Genomic DNA, 19,213 nt, shown 5'->3' with positions numbered 1-19,213 from the left:
GACATAAATGTCAAATAAAATTAATGAGAGAATGGGCACTCAAATGGTATTCCCGTGAAGGGAATTTGTTAGACTGGGACCTTTGAGCCCAAATGTATATATAATTATATAACACTCATATGAGCAAAGAATCTGAATGTGAAGCTTTAGCAAATTTATCACCTTTGTCAGAAATGCTGTTACCTACAAAAAGCAGGTTGCAAGTAAATTAAGATGAAAATACCATCAGATTAAAAGTGCATAGTCTGTCACAGCAAGTTACTGTAGAATTAGCAGGGTGGTCCATCTGCGCTGTATCGAACCCTCCCCTTGTCTCCACAGAATTCAGATCAGATGTCCCAGGCTCTGCCTGAATACTTCCGCTGTTGACTTTGCAAATGGACTTCCTCCTGCCCAGCCCAGCTCCTTCCCCCACTCCTCATCCCAACTGGCCACTTAGGAAGAGTAAAAATGGCAGTTAGAGCAATAACAGGTATTTTCACTTAATAGTCAAGGCACTGGATACTAGCAGAGTGGTTGCCTCCATCGAAAGTGATAGAACTATTTTGTCTTTTATTTGCAGTCTCAAAAATCTGTTCCAAGTATGGGTAGAATCATGGAAAATCACTCTAATCACTGAAAAGAGCCCTGTTCCCAGTAAAGCAGCTAGTCTTCTCTTGTCAGAGGAAAAGGCAGGGAGTAAAATTTCCTGTAAACACAGGGGAAATCTACATTTCCCCCATGCCAAGGAAAGTGGCAAGCAGGACTCACAAGCTGCCACGCTCGCATTTATGCACAACGCCTGCAAATGTCTGGGGTGGGTGCCTTAGGGGGAGGAGCTTCCCAGAGAACCGTTACTGTGTCTTGTTTCTTACACTTCAGAATTGAATTTTAAGCACTTGATACCAACCACCACATTCCTTTTTCATACACTGATCTCAAATACAATCACTGAATTCTGAAAATCCACGACGTTTCCCCTAAATAAAATTACAAGGAATAAGGGGGATAGGTTTCTATTTCTTTCCTGTTACCTGGAGACCTCTGTCTCCTGGAAAACTCCCAGAAGAACAGCACACGAATCATCAGGGTCCTAGGAGTGATTCCTCCAAACATAGACAAATCACACAAAACCCACAGATTCCTTCGGATGTTCACACATCCTTAAACGGTTCACAAAATCCATATATTTGGGGCAGTCCCAAAGAATCTCTAATTAATTTACGGTGGGGGAAAGAGAAAACCTTTAAGTACCAACTTCAAACAACTCATGCTCTTTCTGTTTACTATAAAGTAATCCTTACCCTGGATAATTTGAAATGTCTGCATAGGACCCAGGGAACAGTCTCCATTTTTATTCTTCTTCTCCAGGCTATCAGTTCATAATGAACAAATATGGAAATTTTTCTGAAGGGGAAATCCAACTACCAAAATAACTCCTTCATAATTCATATGTGCAATCACAACAGTGATTAATAAAAACCTGAAACAGTTCCTAAAAGCCTAAAGCATTAATTACTCTGTTAGATATCAGGACTCCATGAAAACCTATGACAGCAGGTTACTCGGGCAAATTAAATCATGTGAACTTAAGGCAGAAAAAGAGAAATCTTCACTTGGTGGATTTGCAGGCTGGTAAATGTATGCTTTTGAAGAGGGGTGACCAACCCACGACTCTTCAGGGCTCTATATTTCAACCTTGAAAGACATATGAAAGAGGAAAAAATGCCATTGCAAATTAAATTTATGCTGGGATGAAAGGTAATATTATATCTTTTGAGAGACCTAAAATAAATGACTGATACTATTTCTATGAAAGGGGAAACGAACTCTCCTTGAGTGTCTACTGTGTGGCCAGGGCTGGCTGGCCAAAGGGATTCTTCCCTTGGCTTCTGTGGCACCACACGTCCCAGCAAGAGCTCCTTCTGCATGATTTTTGCTAGCTCATCTTTTCTTGGTCCAATCGCTGCCATTTAGTGCTCAGGCTCTGTCTTGGGCTCTTTCAGGATGATCTCACCCAGTCTTAGAGCTGTAGACACAACCCATGTGCCAACGACTCCCCCTGGAGTCTACGTGCCAGTACCCAGCTGCCTTCCTGATGTTCCCAACAAGCATCTCAGATGTAGGCTGGCCAAAACAGAACCACCTCCTCACCCTAAGTCTTTCCAATCTCAGGAAATGACACCACCTTAAGAAATCCTAAAATAATCCTCTATTGATCCCCTTTCCCCTCACCCTCCACTTCCAATCTGTTAACTTTACTTCTAAAATACATCCTCTTTCTCCTTCTCACCAGTCCACTTTACCACTCCAGTTGAAGCTCCTTTCCTCTCCCAGATACTGTCATACCTCTTAAACTGGTCTCTCTGCTTCCATCCTCCACACAGTAGCCAGAACGTTCTCTTAGGAAAATGCAGCAGACTCTGTGACTCCTTTCAAATTCTCTAGCAATTTCCCATTACACCTACTATAAAACCTATGCTTCTCTTGCCTGTAAGAACTGACGTGATGGAGTCCTGCCATTTCATCCCCTTAACTCAACTCACCAGCCTCTAGGTACAGTGAGGAGATACCTAGTAACATTTGCTCAATAAGTACAAAAATGAATAAGTGAATATATTTCCCTGTATTTTCCTATGTTTATGAGATTATTCCTACTTCGAAGGGGATAAAATTGAGTTTTCCAGGGATATGTCCAAGGTCATCCAAGTAATTGGAGGCAAAGCCAGAATTTGAACCCAAATCTATGGCTCCATGGCCCATCTTTCCTGAAACCAGATTAGTATTTCTAGCAGAGTCTAGAAAATCAGTCAAGAGTAGACACCTGCTCCTAAGATTTTCCAGAAATACATCACCTGGGAACTTGTAGGAAGATCAGAATTTCTTCTTCCATCACTTTGTCATCTGTAAAATGGGTGACCAAAATGAGTTTCTCATGGAAAAATCTTTTCGTTCCAGATTGTAAAGAGTTTTGTAAACTCTCAGATGATTGTCTGTTAGGACTATCATGCTGTGCAGTTTTAACTAAAATCTGTTCTGTGCACAGACACCACCGTGTGGGGTTCTCAAAGTGGGTAATCATATAGACACAAAAAGACCACATAATACTGCCAAACGTGGACCCACTTCCTCCAAATGCTTTAAAGATGATGTGATCTCTTCTTACTGAAAGATTTAGGCAAGGGAAAGGAAGAGATGATTTCTAGAGGGTCCTACCCCTGTCCAGTCCTCATCTATATGATTCCTTGTACCAACATCTGATTGCCTAATCAAACCTCCAGAAGAGAGTCTGCTCTCCCCCGGTGTGTGTTCCCTGAAGATCCTGACCTGGTTTTATTTGCAATAGGCATACACGTGTTCCATGATTGGTGCACGCTGAGTACAAGGGATATGACGTTACTTTTATTTCTTCCAAATCCAATTAAATCTGGATCCCTCAATGGAAATGATTTCAAAAGTGTTTTTAGGGACCTTTCCCCTCAAGAACAGGGAAATGGCTCTGTGGAGTCAGTTCCCAGAGCTACCTCCACGATGCCCATCAGCCACCCTTTCCCAGTACCTGCTCTTTTCCCTCAAACCAAGTAGGACTACAGGGGTCCTTGGTTATGGTTCCCAGGGTCAGGGTGTTTGGTTAAGTCCCTCCAGCATCCACATGCCACCCCATCACAGAACCTGGCACATTCTCATATGCTCAAGGAGAGCAGGCATGGGCCTCTCATTCCAGGCATTTTCCCTAACCCCCAGGCCTTCTCCTCAAGTCCCAGATATCCATCAGCCCCTCAGAACCCCCATCTTTAATACTGTATCCTCAGTTCCCAGCACCTGCCTTCCTCACATCTGTGACTTCCATCCACTTTCCTCATGAAAGCCTGAGTGGAGGCTGACTTCCAAATATCTGGAAACTCAACATTCAGCCCCAGGACACAAAGACATTGCCACAACCCTCTGGGGTAAGGGAATCTAGACTCAGAATACAAACATTTCACTGCTTTCTTGGGAAGGGTGGAAGAAAAAGAATTCTTTCAGGTCTTCTGCTTCAGGGAGAATAAAATACACACTAATACGTCCATCAGGTTTCATGCAGCATGTTCTACACATTCTACTTTAATAAACCTTAACCCTCCGGGCTGCAGTAGTCCTCTCCCTGTGGGACGTATCTGAAACATTATCTCTGCCCCTGCTCTCTTCCCAAGCAGGACTCAGCGTTTCCAACTGCTTGCTACACAGCTCGACAAGACTATTCCTCAGACACCCTGAGCTCAGCGTTTCTAGAATGAAACTCATCATTTACTTCCCACTTCCTTCTCCCTTGTTCTATTAATGGCCACACATAGTGTTTGGCATACAATCGGCATGCAATTAATTTTTTTTTTAATTCTTATGAGTAAATGGACAGCCCCAGAGAGGATGTAAACACCTTGGCTTAATTATGAAGACCTTAGGTATACTGACTCCAACCTCACCTTTTTAAACAGCTTTATTGGGATACAAGATACATTTAGAGAATGCAGTTTGATGCGTTTTAACATATGTCCACGCCTGTGATACCATCATGAGTCATGCTAATGATCATACTCATTACCTCCAAAAGTTGCCTCATGTCCTTCCAAAACCCCTCCTTCCTGCTATCTCCAGGCAATCACTCATCTGCCTTCTGTCCTTATAGATAGATTAGTTTGCATTTTCTAGAAATATATATGTGTATATATGGAACTATACAATATATACTCTTTTTCTTTCACTCAACAAAATTATTTTAAGACTCATTCACATTGTCGCACATATCAAGAGTTCATTTATTTTTATTGCTCAATAGTGTTCCACTGGATGGATGTACCATACTTTGTTTTCCATTCACCTGCTGATAAACATTTGGGTTGGGGTAATTCTTTTTTTTTTTTTTTTTAAGATTTATTTATTTTAAACAGAGAGAGAGAACATGGGAGAGGGAGTCCTAAGCAGACTCCGCGCTCAGTGGGGAGCCCGACACGGGGCTCAATCTCATGACCCTGAGATCACGACCTGAGCCAAAACCAAGACTTGGATGCTTAACTGACTGTGCCACCCAGGCGCCCCTGGGTTGGGGTAATTCTAAACCCAGTTTGGGATTATTCTAAATAAAGCTGCTATGAAGATTTATACACAGATCTCTGTAGGAACGTATGCTTTTATTTCTCTTAGGTAAATACTTAGGATTGGAATAGCCAGATCATATGCTAGGCTTATTTTTAACTTTTTAAGAAACTGCCAAACTGTTTTCAAAGCAGTTACACAATTTTACACCCAGCAAGGTATGAGAGTCACAGTTTCTTTGCTACCTTGTCAACACTTAGTATGGTCAGTTTTTAAAATTTTATCCATTCCAATAGATGGTACAGTATTATGGATTTATTTTGCATTTCCCTAATAACTAATGATGGTTATCATATTTCCATGTACTTATTTGCCATCCACATATTTCTTTGGTGAAGTGTCTGTTCAAATCTTTTGTCCATTTTTTAATTGGCCAATCTCACTTTTTCTCCTTATTTTTCTAGTATTCTTTGTGCACCATTTGCTCCAGCCAAACCCAATTCATAAGCCTCTACACACACATCTCACACTTCCCTCTAAATGTTTGCTTTTTTTTTTTAAGTAATCTCTACACCCAATGTGGGATTTGAACTCATGAGCCTGAGATCAAGAGTCACATGTTCTCCCAACAGAGCCAACCATAAATTTTTGCTTGTCTTGTTCCTTTGCTTTAAGTGATTTAATGCTTTCTTCACCTACATTTCTGCCCATCAACTTCTGTTCACCCTTCAGGTCCCAGTTGAGGTGCTATATCCTTCCTCAAGCCTTCCTTGAGCCCAGTTTGAGAGTAATGGTTTCTTCATCTGAACTTCCACAAAATTCTCTTTCTTCTGCCATTTCTAACTTTCTACTTTGAATTCTACTTATTTTGTTGTTGCTGCTGTTGTTATATTTAAATAAATATAAAATAAATAAATATATAAATAAATTTTAAATAACAATTTTTAAAAGATTTTAGTTATTTATTTGACAGAGAGAGATAGCGAGAGAGGGAACACCAGCAGCGGGGAGCGGGATAGGGAGAAGCAGGCTTCCCGCTGAGCGGGGAGCCCGATGTGGGGCTCGATCCCAGGACCCTGTGATCATGACCTGAGCCGAAGGCAGGCGCTTAAGGACTGAGCCACCCAGGCGCCCCAGAAAATATGTGTTTTAAAATAATGTTTCCCTTATTATATGCATGTTAGAGAAATTTATTCCCCTAAATCTTTGAGGTTTTCTACTGGAGACCCTTGGTATACATCAATGAGCAAAATCGATTAAAAAAAAAAAAAAAAAGCCTGTCTTTGTAGGGCTGACATTCTAGTAGAGGGAGACCGATAATAGCAATAAATAATATAAGCAACAAATAAGCAAACTATATATTATGCTTGGCAGAAAGAAAAAGTAGAGCGGGGCAAAGGGGATTGGGAATGCCAGGGATGGGGCCGGTTACAATTTTAAATAGAGTGGTCAAGGCAACTTTCAGTGAGAAGGACCATTTGTGGGAAAGCTTGAGTGAAATGAGAGTAGCCACAAGGCTGCTTCTCATGCCTATAATCTTTCTGTAATCTTTATTATTCTGCTTTGTATTTCTACTCTTAAATTACCCAGCCCCAGTCCCTGGCATGGAGAAGGGAGTCAAGAGTACTGCATGGTGCACAGATGAAAAAATGAATAGTCGGGCTTCAAACCAGCTGGGAATATACCCAAAAGTGAAAAACAAGGCAAAAGCAGGAAGTGAGAGAAGAGATGAGAAAGGTCAGTAGGAGAAAGAGCTGAGCTAAACAACAAAAATAAAATGTTACCAAAGCACCCAGCACAGTGGGAACCTTACTATGGACTCACAAAACCATGTCCAAAGATGACCTGGTCTACCTTGCTTGTAATGCATTAGCTGAAGTCTTTCTACTGCCTCCAGAACAAAGCTAGTAAACTGCTCAGTTAATTGAAACTGCTCTCTCTGATCATGACTCAAAAGTGTATGCTATCTTGAAATAGATGGATGAAAAGGTACACTATCTTTTTGGTTGTTTACGCCTCTGTCTTGTTCCGGAAAATATTTAAGATGGCTTCTTGTGATAGATGGAATGTGTGCTTCCTCTCCAAATTCATCTGTTGAAGTGCTAACTCCCAATGTGATAGTATTAGGAGGTGGGACCTTTAGAAGGGGATTGGGTTCTGAAGGTGGAGCCCTTATGAAAAAGACCCCTTATGATCAGCACCCTTATAAATGAGACCCCAAAGCAATCCCTAGCTCCGTCTGCCATGTGAGGACACAGCGCCAAGTCAGGCATCTGAGAACCAGAAGTGGGCCTTCATCAGACACCAAATCTGCCTGTGCCATGATCATGGACTTCCCAGCCTCCAAAACCGTAAGCAATACATTTCTGATGTTTTCTAAACCACCCAGCGTATGGGCGTTTTGTTATAGCACTCCAAAAGGACTGAGACACTTACCAAATGCAGGAGGAGGGAGAAGAGGTAGATTCAAATGAAATGCGCTAACCAAATGCCCTTCCCCAACACAACCTGAATCTGGTATCGCTACCACCATTCTCTTGGTGAGTCTCTGCTGCCCATGGTGTGTAGTCTGTATCTATCAGTATATATTTGCTAAAGCTGCTACAGTTAAGACACAGATTCGGTTACAAAAGCTTTGAAAGTCAACACAAAAAAGGAAATATTTTCAATTACATAACTCAGTATTCATAAGATACAAGGAAACCAACTGTTTCCTCCTGCAGGTCTCCATAAAGAGTTCATTGTGTGCATTAAGCATCTCCAGAGAAACAAAACCAACGATGTGTAGATGCATAGAGAGAGTTAGTTTAAGGAATTGGCTCACAAGATTATGGGGACTGGAGAGTCCAAAGTCTGCAGCGTAGTCCAGAAGGCTGGAGACCCAGGGAAGAGCTGATGCTGCAGCTCAAGTCATAAGTCAGTCTGGAGGCAGAATTCCCTCTTCCTCAAGGGACCTCAGTCTTTTTCTCTTAAGGTCTTCAACTGATTGGATGAGGCCCACCCACATTATGGAGGGAAATCTGCTTTACTCAAAGTCTACCGATTTAAATGTTAATCTCATCTAAAAATACTTCCACAGAGACATCTAGACTGGTGTTTGACCAAATATCTAGGTATCATGGCCTCACTGAGTTGGCACATAAAATTAACCACCACACTACATAAAGCAGGATCTGCAAACTCAAACGGCCACAGGAACCAGACAGATAAAGTAACCAAATGAAACGAGTGTCAGATGATAGGGAACGGTGGGGACTGGGGACAGCTGGAAGGTATGTGCCTCATCTATAGGTGATCAAATTCAAAATTTTTGAAACCACTGTCTGGGACAAGCAACAATTACCCACAAGTTAAATAAAGCCCAGGAGCCATGGTTTGGATATAGTAACGAACTCACGGATGCAGTGCCTGGGGCTTTTCTGTTTTAGCATTGACATCAACGCTGCACAATGGCATCAGGACAAAGCACAATTCAATGAAAGCTCAAGGTTCATATCATGTCAGATATGGAGCTTTCCAGTGGTCAGGCTGAATTCGGGAACAGGTCAGACAACCTGCAATCGTTCATAGACATCACCTGCTTCACCAAAGGTCCAGTCTGGGCTGGGTAGCAGTATTTTTGAGGTGAAACTTCTAACTGGCATTTGGAATACCTGGAATGCAGCTCTCCTGTGTTGTTACCTAAGTATGGGGATGTGTGATTGAAGACACAGCAGGCCTGTGGGGCAGAGCTGCCGTCTTCCTGAAGAAGGGCTTGGCAAAGATACAAACCTAAATAAAAGGCACTTGGTACCTGTGGGCAGAGCCAACAATCCCCTTGCAAAAATGATTTCGAGCCACTTTAATATAAAGACAAATGGGCAATCAAGTTTCCATAACTGAAATACACCCAGCCTGGAATTTTGTGAGACATAATCAAACACACATCTTTTAAAGGGTGTACCGTGTCTGCCTTCTAACCGTGCCACTTTTTGGAGTTCCCTCAAAGATTAACTAGTTGCAAAACATATGCCACAAATTAAGTGACCTGCTAGACGGTATCATTAACTATAAACCAATTTAAGGTTGGGAAATACCTACCAAAAATAAAAAATGTAATTGTTTAAGAATATTCGAACTGCAGCCATCTTTCTTCCTGGCAATGACTAAACAGCAGAGCTTAGTGTTGACCACGTGCCCTTCCAGGCTATGTGACTAAAACCATATTGCCTTTGTGTAAAACAATGTGTTCTTATAATCTCTAGATAAGGGGCACTCTTCCCTCTAGATCACCGTAAAACCAGACTTACTGAAGCATTTCAAGTTTACTTCTAGGTGTGGGCCATTTGAAACACAAGACACTTTTTTTCTTTTTAATTTTCCAGGTCCGGGCGCCTGGGTGGCTCAGTTGGTTGGGCGGCTGCCTTCGGCTCAGGTCATGATCCCAGGGTCCTGGGATCGAGTCCCGCATCGGGCTCCCTGCTCTGTGGGGAGCCTGCTTCTCCCTCTCCCACTCCCCCTGCTTGTGTTCCCTCTCTCGCTGTGTCTCTCTCTGTCAAATAAATGGGTAAAATCTTAAAAAAAAAAAAATTTTCCAGGTCCTAGTCTTTGGAAAGCAAATGAAGACTTTCCTGATGGCATGAGATGTTATGGGAATAGCAAAACACAATACTCTTGTCCGAACCTTTAATAATTTCCACCAAATCAAATTACTGGTGAAAAATCAAGTGAGTCTCATTAAAAAAAAAAAAAAAACCAACAAAACAAAACCCTCAAGAAAGCCAAAGAAACTGACCATGCTTAAACAATTTCCCAGTCACTAAGAAGAAAGAGAGGGAGAAGGGCCCTACTGATCACTGAGCATAGTCTCAGTGCTCCGCATGATTCTAGGATCCCATGGTCCATGCAACCTTGGAAATATTTCATATTCCCAGCTTCTTCAAATGCATGAGGGGAAGAGGGAGAACAAGCCCACCTGGCTGAGGTCTACAGAAACAACAGCACCACGCAACATAAATTAGAGATGCTGTGAACACCAGCCCAGGCCTGGAAGTTGGCTGCTCTCTACCCTGAAACCACTCAGCGAACAGCAGTCAAGATGCAGCTTCTCAAAATCTGCCATGAGCGTGAGGTGCGGCATACATGTTCCCAGAGATTTTTCTTTTCAACAATAAGCCAATCCTGAGAAGGGCTGTGCGGCTATATTCACATCACAAAGCTCCAAAAGCTATTTTAAGAGACCCTGTTTGTGCTTAGGAGGGGAAGGGAAACTCAGCCCCTTTAGGCATCTGAGAGTTGTCCCCCCTTCCCCTCCCTACTCCTCTTTTCCAGACAGTTTGGAAGCAAGGTGGCTTGGCCAAAGGAGGCAGAAGTGTTTGGCACAGGTGATGGACTGATGCCTGACAGGGTCCAGGATTGCTGGCACCCAGGCGACAGAAAGGAGAAGGAACCCACCAAGAGTGGGACGTAGCACCAAAGGAGAGGCTATCATCTGCATCTACCCACCTGCAAATAAGAAACAAGAGAGAACATGGAGGGAAGGTTCAAGGTTCAAGAAGGCAAGAAGGGCAGAGTACTTCAATGATGCTATAGCAAGGTGGGCCTCCATCCATCCATCCATCCATCCATCCATCCATCAATCGATGAGTGCTTCCTAAGCCTTTGCGCTTGGCTCTGCAAGCAAACTAAAGATGTGCAAGTCATGGTTTCTGCCCTCAGAGAGTTAACATAAGCCCACGAGGACAAACAGAATGAGACAGGGGCCAACGGCAGATGAGAGTGGTCAACCAATGTCTTGAAGACTATGGGTATATGGAGGAGTGCTAGCTGAATGAAGAAACTAGAATTCCAGTGGAGAGGAAAACTGATAGATGTGAGTGGACTGGCCTCACGGAATCCCAGAAAGGCTCAGGAACTGGAGGCCGCAGACACAGTGGAAGGTGGGAGTAGATGAGATGTGGAGGTTAGTTAGACTCCACAGTGAGAAGTTAGACCCTCAAGTTATCACCCCTCCTGGGCATTAACCGCACAATTCCCCTCCCCCATTCCCAATATGAGTCAGGCTTAATGCTGGAGAGATCAAGGAGAAGGCAGCAGGGGTGGACACCAGGCTGAACACAGAGGGCGAACGGGACACTGAGAGTCTGTCCCCTGCCTACCTGGCTATCAGAACACCACATGGATTAGAAGATCCCTCTCTGAAAAAAAATGGAACGGCCCCAGAGGAAAACTCCTGACACGTACTGAAATTTGAAGAAACTGGCTCACTACCCCACCACTCCACAGGGCAGTCTCTCAGTTAATGAGCCAAATTCAAGCACAAAACTTCCAATAAGCTCTTCTGATCCTTACACTTAGAGGTGAAAGCAAAACCTCCACTGAACGTCAGACACTTAAATAATCAGGCAAAATAAGAAGGTGTGAGAGAACAGAGATAATGCAGGAAACAGAAGAAAATATCAAAAACCGTAATTGATATATTCCGTGAGAGAAGCTATTGTTTCTGTTAAAAGAGAAGAACAGGATGCTATGAAAAGAAACACTCAGGGAAAAATTTTAAGTTCTTCGATATTACAAATACAACGGACAAAATTAAACATTAAAAATTCAACCGATGATTTAGAAATAAAGGAAACCGTCCAGGAGGCAAGGCAATAAGACAAAGAGATCATGAAGAAAAGAGGAAAAAAATAAGAAAAGGATCAGTCCAAAGTTCAACTACTAGAGTTTCTAAGTGTTCAGAGAAAATGGGAGGAAAAAAATGATTTAAAATAAGCGAACACAAGGGCACCTGGGTGGCTCAGTCAGTTGAGCATCCCACTCTTGGTTTCGGCTCAGGTCATGATGTTAGTCAGGGTTGTGGGATCAAGCCCGGAGTCAGGCTCCGTGCTCAGCCAAGAGTTTGCTGGTGGATTCTCTAGCCAAGAGCTTGCTGGTGGATTCTCTCTCCTTCTCCCTCTGCCCCTCCCCCTGCTCATGCTCTACCACTCTCTCTAAAATAAAATAAATAGGCTCCGTAGCTCAGGGGTTAGAGCACTGGTCTCGTAAAATAAAATAAATAAATCTTTTAAAAAATAAAATAAGCAAACATAAACAAAAACAAAATCCTTAAGAACCATTTCACAGAACAAGAGCGTAATTCTTCCAACTCAGAGGTCTGATTAAATCCACAGCAAATCTATAAAGACACAACAAAATTATAGTATCATGAAATTTCACTCCAGGGATAAAATTAAAATTCCAGAAGCCTCCATGAAGAAAAAAATCTATTCACATATAAAAGAGGAACATCAGAATGGCCCATGACTTCTCAACAGCAACAACAGAAGCTAAAAGTCAATTGAGTATTGCTTCAAAATACAGGGGAAAGATGATTTTTAATCTGGAATTATATGCCTAGCCAAACTACTGACTAAGGGGAGGAGGGTACATTAAAGATATTTTCAGAGATTAAGTTCTTGGAAAACTTATCTCCTATGCTAGCTTAGTAAATTGTTAGCAATGTGCTCCACTTGAAGCAGCAAACCGAAAAAGAAGAAAACGTGGGATCCAAGAAACAAACAATACAGGAGTCAGGCAAAAAAGAAATCCTGGCACAAAACCCCATTCCAGAACAGGCTCATTGAGCAACGAGGGCAAATTAGAGCAGGAGAAACAAAATGGAAGTGGTACATTATCTGATATGTTTGGCCAAGAGCAAAATTAGATTGAGAGATGCTGGTGGAAGGCATGCGAAGAATTAAAAGGAAAGAAGGACTGATGGAAGGAAGCGTATGTTTGTAAATATACAAATATATACATGACTCAAAAAGAGGTAATGCTATTCAACAGGAAAAAACACCTAAAAGTTGCACAAGAAAGGATTTGTCATATAGTATATCACTGGTCACACTGATGAATAGTGTTTACATAATATGAACAGTGTCAATTCAAAAGAAGGGAAGGAGGAGAGGTCCAAATTATAATAGTAAGTCAATGGGTGATATTTTAGATTGATTAAAAATCAAGAAAACAGTGGTAAAGGTACATTATTTATTGATTTTTTTTTAAATGTTTACATTGTGAAATATACAGAGAAAAGTGCACAAAACAAAATCTACAGCTCAATGATTTATCCCAAAGCAGACATCCATGTAATCATCACCCAAGTAAAAAAATACAGCTTGGCCAACATCCCTGAAACACTCATCATTCTCCCTCCTAATTAGCGTCCCAGCGCTCCCTAAGGCTACCACCTTAACTTGCATGGCATTTTATCGTTTTGCATCTAAGCATGCATCCCTAAAGCCTATAGTTTCATTATGCTTGTTTGTTGAGCTTTATAGAAATGAAATACAGGTGTGTGTGTGTGTGTGTGTGTGTGCGCACGTGGCTTCCTTCACACATTAATGTGGATGGGACTCATCCAACTTACGCAGCTCTACTTTGTTTGTTTTTACTAGTATACCATTCCTCGTTTGTATAAATAGATCATAAAATATGTGTGTGTGCACGTGCAGGTGCACACATTATATTACACTCTTGATGGACACTGAGTTGTTTCCAGTCTGGGGCCACTATGAATACTGCTGTGTGAACATTCCCGTCCATGATTTTTGGTATACGTGTATTCACTTTTCATTGAATCTGTGCGTCAGAGTAGAACTTCGGGCTCAAGGAATATGCTTATGTTCAATTTCATTAGCTAACGCTTCCAAAGTCTTCCAAGTGGTTGTACCAATTAGCACCCTCAACCACCAGTGCAGGAGAATTCTTATTTCTCCAAATCCTCTCCACTTCTTGGTATCCAAAGTCATTTTTAATTTTAGGCATTGTGGTGGAAATGCGGTCACGTTTTATGTAGTTTCTAATTTATACTTCCCTGAAGACTTACGAAGTTGAGCACTTTTTCACATGTTTGTTGGACATTTGGATATCACCTTTTGGGAAGCCCCTGTTTAAGCCTATTACCCATTTTTCAATTTTGTCTTTTATTGATTTGTAAGAATTCTTTATATATTCTTCTCATGATGTTGCAAGTATCTCCAACTTGCCTCTCACTCTCTTTAACTGTGTCTTTGATGAAGTTTTTCTGATGAACATAAGTTCTTCATTTTAATATCACCCGATTTTATCTGTCTGTTTCTTTATGATTGGTTCTTTTAGGTCTTGTGCAGGAATTCTTTGCCTAGCCAAAATCATGAGTATGCTATCCTACATTATCTTCTGGATATTATTTTGTCTTTTACATTTAGGTCTCGAATTCAATTGGAAGGGGTTTTGGTGTATAGTTTAAGTGTAGGGTCAAGTTTTATTATTTTTTAACATTAACATCCAATTGTCCACAGCTGTTTATTTAAAAAAGACAATTCTGGGCCACCTGGCTGGCTCAGTTGGTAGAGCATGCAATGCTTGATCTCAGGGTCAGGAGTTCAAGCCCCATGTAAAACTTAATTTAAAAAACTTTTGTTAATAAAAAAAAAAATTCTATCCCTAATGTCCTACAGTGTCATTTTTGTCACTGATAGCCTGTCTATATATACACAAGTCTATTTCTTGGACTCTATTCTTTCCACTGGTCTATTGTACTCATGCCACAATGCATCAATTCCTCTAGCCTAATAATAAACCTTCATATCTGGTGGAGCAACTCCTCTTCTCTTACCTTCTTCAAGAGTGTCTTAGCTATTTTCTGTCTTCTGTGTTTCTGCACAAATTTTAGGACAAGCTTATCAAATTTCACAAAAGCCCACTTGGGATTTTGACTGAGATTGCACTTCAGCTTGAGATTAATTGACATCTTTAGAAAATTTCATATTTCAGGGGTGCCTGGGTGGCTCAGTCAGTAAAGCTCTGCCTTCAGCTCGGGTCGTGATCCCAGAGTCCTGGAATCGAGCCCCACGTCAGGCTCCCTGCTCCACAGAGAGTCTGCTTCTCCCTCCCCCTCTGCCTCCGCCTGCCACTCCCCCTGCTTGTGCTCTCTCTCTCTCTGTCAAATAAAAATAATGTTTAAAATATATATATTAAAAAAGAAAATTTCATATTTCATATACATGATATATGCCTCCATTTATTTAGATCTTATTTCATTTCTCAGTAGGGTTAAATGCTTTTCCATTTGGGGGCCTTCATCACTTTTGTTAGATTTATCCCGAGGTATTTGATCATTTTTATTCTAATGTAAATTCAATTTCTGTTTATTAGTGATAAACAGAAATACATTTTTTTTATATTTACCTGTGTTCAGCAAACTTGCTAAATTCACTTTCTAGTTGCAACAATTTATCTGAAATTTCTTTTGAATTTTCTACATATATAGTAATTGAAACTTCCAATAATTACAGCTTTACCTATTCTTTTTTAATCCTAATATTTTTATTTCTCTTTTGTGCCTCACTGCATTAGCAGGGATTCGTTATGTAATGATGAACAGAGGTGATGATAACTGGTCTATTTGTCCTTTCCTACGAGCAAAGGGAAAGTTTTAACATATCCCTCATTACGCATGGTATTTCCTACTTTTTTTCTTTTTTAAAGATTTTATTTATTTGACACAGAGAGAGACACAGCGAGAGAGGGAACACAAGCAGGGGGGGTGGGAGAGGGAGAAGCAGGCTTCCCACTGAGCAGGGAGCCTGATGTGGGGCTCGATCCCAGGACTCTGGGATCATGACCTGAGCAGAAGGCAGACGCTTAACAACTGAGCCACCCCGGTGCCCCTGTTTCCTACTTTTTAATAATAGAGTATTTTCTGTAGATACCTTCTTAGAGTAAGAAAATTTCTTTCTTGTTTATTAAGGTGAGTCTTTTTTAAAAAAAATCATGAATAAATGTTGGATTACATCCCATATGTGTTCTGCATTTTTTGAGATAATCATATGGTTTTTGTCTTTATTCTGAATTATTGTATATTTTATTCTTTCTTCTTTATATACTGAGTTACACTGACTGATTTTTAAATATATTACCCTAATCTTGCATATCTGGAACATAATCAACTTGATCATGATGTAATAATTTATTGCTGGATTCACTTTGCTAGTATTTTGTTTAGGAGTTTTGCAACTACATTCATGGATAAAATTGGCCTGGAATTTTTCTTTCTTATCACGTCAGGTTTTAGCATTAGAATTCTGCTGACTTCTTAAAACAATTTGGGAATGTGCCTTCTTTTTCTATTATCTGGAAGAGTTTGTAGAAAATATGTGTTATTTCTTCCTTAAATATTTAACGAATTCAACAGAAAAATCATCTGAGTCTGAAGTTGTCCTTGTGGTAAGGTTTTTAATTACATATTCATATGAGAAGATACAGGGCTACTCAGATTCTTATTTTTTTTATGTCAGTTTGGGTAAGTGGCATTTTTAGAAAATCTGTTCATTTCTTCTAAAATTTCACTCTGTAAGATTGCCACTGGGTTATTCATCACATTCCTTTATTATCTTTTAAATGTAGTGACATCCCTTGTGTCATTCCTGATATTGGTTATTTGTACTTTTTTCTTAATTACTTTCATCAGGATTTATTGATTTTATAGTCTTTTGGTGCTAATAATTCTATGGGATGTCTGTTTTCTATGTCATTACTTTCCTCTCTTATTTTTGTTATTTTCTTCCTCTTACTTTTTAAAATTTAATTGTCCTGGGGCACCTGGGTGGCTCAGTCGTTGAGTGTCTGCCTTCGGCTTGGGTCGTGATCCCAGGGTCCTGGGATGGAGCCCCACATTGGGCTCCCTGCTCAGCGGGGAGCCTGCTTCTCCCTCTCCCACTCCCCCACTTGTGTTCCCTCTCTCGCTGTCTCTCTCTGTCAAATAAATAAAATCTTTAAAAAAAAAATAAATAAATAAAATTTAATTGTCCTTTTTTAACTTCTTGAAATTAATACTTATTTATTTTCAAGCCTCTCTTTTTTTCTAATGTATACATTTGAAGCTACAAATGTCCCTTCAAGCATGGCTTTAGCTGCATTCCACATCTGGCTTGTCATATTTTCACTGTCATTAATTTCTAAATATTAGCTAAGTTGAGAGGTGCCTGGGTGCCTCAGTCGGTTAAGCATCTCACTCTTGGTTTCAGCTCAGGTCATTATTTCAGGGTCCTGGGATTGAGCCCCAAGATGGGCTCCACGTTCAGCAGAGAGTCTGCCTGAGAATTCTCTCTCCCTCTCCCTTTGCCTCTCCCCCGCTCATGTATACATTATCTAAAATAAATAAATAAATCTTTAAAAATAAGTAAATAAATATTAGTTAATTTTCATTGTTATTTCTTTTTTGACCCATGATTGCTTAATTTTTAAACATGGGGATTTTTCAGTTATCTTTTTTTGGGGATTTTTGGGGATTTTTGAGTTATCTTTTTTTGACACTGAATTCTAGTTTAATGTCACTGTGATCTGAAAATATACTCTGTATGATTTCAATCCTTTAAAATTTGCTGACTTGCTTCGACTGAACATGGGCAATGTTGGCAAATAGTCTATGTGCACGTGAAAGGAGTGTATATTCTATATCTGTTGAGTGCACTGTTTTATAATTAGATCAGGCTTGTTAATTAACTTTATTCAAATTGTCTATATCCTAACGGATTTTTTTTAAGATTTAAGATTTTAAGATTTTATTCTTTTTAAGCAAATTCTATAGCCAGTGTGGGGCTCGAAATTATAACCCTGAGATCAAGAGTTGCATGCTCTACTGACTGAGCCAGCCAAGCACCCCACCCTGATTTTTATTGTCTACTGGGTATATCAATTACTAGGATACATTAGAATTTCTGATTATATCAGTATCTCTATTTCTCCTTGCAGGTCTTTTTTTTTACATTAGATATTTTTTAATTATTTCAGAAATACTAGGACGGCTAAATGCAAATAACTAAAATTACTTTTTTTAATTTAAATTCAATTAATTAACATATAATGTATCATTGATTTCAGAGGTGGAGGTCAGTGATTCATCAGTCTTATATGGTACCCAGTGCTCATTACATCACGTGCCCTCCTTAATGTCTATCACCCAGTTACCCCATCCCCCCACCCCCCTCCCCTCCAGCAACCCTCAGTTTGTTTCCTATGATTAAGAGTCTCTTATGGTTTGTCTCCCTCTCTGGTTTCATCTTGTTTTATTTTTTCCTCTCTTCCCCTATGATCCTCTGTTTTGTTTCTTATTCCACATATAAGTGAGATCATATGATAATTGTCTTTCTCTGATTGACTTATTTCGCTTAGTGTAATACCCTCTAGTTCTATCCACATCATTGCAAATGGCAAGATTTCATTTTTTGATGGCTGAGTAATATTCCATTGTATATATACACCACATCTTTATCCATTCATCTGTCCATGGGCATCTGGGTTCTTTCCATAGCTTGGCTATTGTGGACATTGCTGCTATAAACATTAGGGTGCAGGTGCCCCTTTGGATCAGTACATTTGTATCTTTGGGGTAAATATCCAGTAGTGCAATTGCTGGGTCGTAGGGTAGCTCTATTTTTTACTTTGCAGGTCTTACAACTGTGTGCATGTGTGTGTGTGTATGTGTGTTTAATAAGTGCATACACATTTAGAAATATATTTTTCTGATGAATTGAATCTTTTTTATTATGAAATATCTCTTTTCGTCTCTAACAGTCCTTCTTGCTTATAAAGGGTGTACTTTATCTGATACTAATATAGCTATGCAGGGCACCTGGGTGCCTCACTGAGTTGAGAACCCAACTCTGGATTTCAGCTTGAGTCATGATCTTGGGGTCATGGGATTTGGCCCCCCACTGGGTTCCATGCTCGGCGTGGAGTCTGCTTGAGATTCTCTCCCTTACTCTCTGCCCCTCCGTCCACTCATGCGTGCATGTGTTGTCTCTCTCTCTCTCACTAAAAGAAATAAATAAATCTTTAAATATTTTAAAGATATATATAAAGCTATATAGATATATATAGATAGATATATAGATATATAGATATAGCTATGCAATGTTTCTTTTGGCTACTGTTTGCATGTTATATCTTTTTACATCCTTTTGTGTTTGGCCTTTCTGTATCTTTTTAAATAGTGTATGTCTCTTTCTATGGACTCTGAGAAACAAACTGAGGGTTCTAGAGGGGAGGGGGGTGGGGGGATGGGTTAGCCTGGTGATGGGTATTAAAGAGGGCATGTAGTGAATGGAGCACTGGGTGTTATACACAAACAATGAATCATGGAACACTACATCAA

General features: G+C 40.3%; 1 protein-coding gene across 4 annotated transcripts in view; it reads right to left on the bottom strand.

Moving 5' to 3' along the window:
• FOXN3 (forkhead box N3) overlaps positions 1–19,213 on the bottom strand; it is a 380,637-nt gene that overhangs the window by 341,419 nt on the left and 20,005 nt on the right. The window lies entirely within an intron of this gene.

This window comes from Leptonychotes weddellii, chromosome 9, assembly GCF_054177405.1.
Source record: "Leptonychotes weddellii isolate Sample4059 chromosome 9, ASM5417740v2, whole genome shotgun sequence".
Lineage (NCBI taxonomy): Eukaryota > Metazoa > Chordata > Mammalia > Carnivora > Phocidae > Leptonychotes > Leptonychotes weddellii.
This window is presented reverse-complemented; position numbering and strand designations above follow the sequence as displayed.